A 1,539-nucleotide genomic window follows, 5' to 3' on the forward strand; every position below is an offset into this window, starting at 1 on the left:
CGCTAAACTGACTGGCGACTAACTGCGAGTCACAGTAGGTGCTTAAACGTTTGGCCTTGACAGCTTTTGCTAAGGGGAGTCCAGCGATCAAAGATTCGTATTCAGCTTCGTTGTTCGAGGCTGGAAAGCCGAAGCTAAAAGACTGCCTGATCAGTTTGCCGGTCGGGGATTGCAGTTGAACTCCAGCACCTGCGCCCCTGTTAGTCGAAGATCCGTCGACATGCAGTGTCCAGTTTGGGTTTGGGAGCGTGAGATCTTGCTCTAACTCCGGGGCCAATTCGATTAAGAAGTCTGCGAGGATCTGAGATTTCGCTGCAGTTCTGTTTTGGTAAGTGATATCAAGCTCACCGAGTTCGATAGCCCACTTCGTTAGTCTTCCTGACCTGTTTCTATTTTGAAGTATCGTTCGGAGGGGCTGGTCGGTTAATACTTCAACCGAATGTGACTGAAAGTAGGGGCGAAGCTTTATCGCCGCTTCGACGACTGCCAGTGCCATCTTCTCCAAAGTTGGATATGGCGTTTCTGGTCCAGTCATGCGCCTACTCGTGTAGAAGATTGGCTTTTGCTTACCGCGATCCTCTTTTATTAGAACGCTACTGACTGCTGCTTGTGATACTGCGACGTAAAGAGATAGAACGTCGCCGACGTCTGGATTGGCGAGAACGGGTTGAGTTGTCAGATAATGCTTGAGTTGGATAAATGCCTCCTCGCATTTCTCGTCCCAGATAAACCTTTTGTTACCTCGGAGGAGGTCGTAGAATGGCAAGCATTTGTCGGTGGATCTGGAGATGAACCGGTTGAGTGCAGCTATCCTACCCGTAAGCCGTTGCACTTCTCTACTGTTTTTTGGGCTCGGAAGGTTCAGGACCGCGGGGATCTGCTTTGGGTTGGCTTCGATTACCCGCTGCGTGACTATGTATCCAAGGAACTCGCCTGAGGAAACCCCAAACGTGCACTTTGCTGGGTTCAGTTTCATGCCGTATTTGTTGAGAGTTTTGAAGCAATCTCTCAAGTGACAGAGGTGATCAGCAGCGTGTAGCAACTTGACAAGCATATCGTCGATGTATACTTCCATGGTGACGCCCAGCTTGTCTGCGAACATTTTGTTCACAAGCCGTTGGTAGGTTGCTCCCGTGTTCTTCAAACCGAATGGCATGACCTTATAGCAGTAGGTTCCTCTATCCGTGATAAATGCCGTTTTTTTGCGATCGTCGGGGTGCATCATGATTTGGTTGTACCCAGAGAAAGCGTCCATGAAGGTGAGCTTCTCGTTTCCAGCCGTGGACTCGACTAAACGGTCGATGTTGGGAAGAGGGTAGTTGTTCTTTGGGCAGGCTTTATTCAAGTTTGTGAAGTCGACGCAGACGCGCCACATCCCGTTCTTCTTTTTGACGACTACTGGATTTGCTAACCACTCAGGGTAGCGCACCTCAGCAATTGAACCAGCGCCGAGCAACCGGTCGACCTCTTCGTTTACAGCCTTTGACCTATCTGGACCGAGCTTGCGTCGCTTCTGTCGGATAGGCTTGACTGTCGGAT

The 1,539-nt window shown here is 50.1% G+C and overlaps 1 protein-coding gene across 1 annotated transcript in view; it reads left to right on the forward strand.

Annotated features, from left to right (window-relative positions):
- LOC106326627 (UDP-glycosyltransferase 79B9-like) overlaps positions 1-1,539 on the forward strand; it is an 8,637-nt gene that overhangs the window by 3,344 nt on the left and 3,754 nt on the right. The window lies entirely within an intron of this gene.

The sequence above is a fragment of the Brassica oleracea genome, chromosome C2, assembly GCF_000695525.1.
Source record: "Brassica oleracea var. oleracea cultivar TO1000 chromosome C2, BOL, whole genome shotgun sequence".
NCBI classification, from domain to species: domain Eukaryota; kingdom Viridiplantae; phylum Streptophyta; class Magnoliopsida; order Brassicales; family Brassicaceae; genus Brassica; species Brassica oleracea.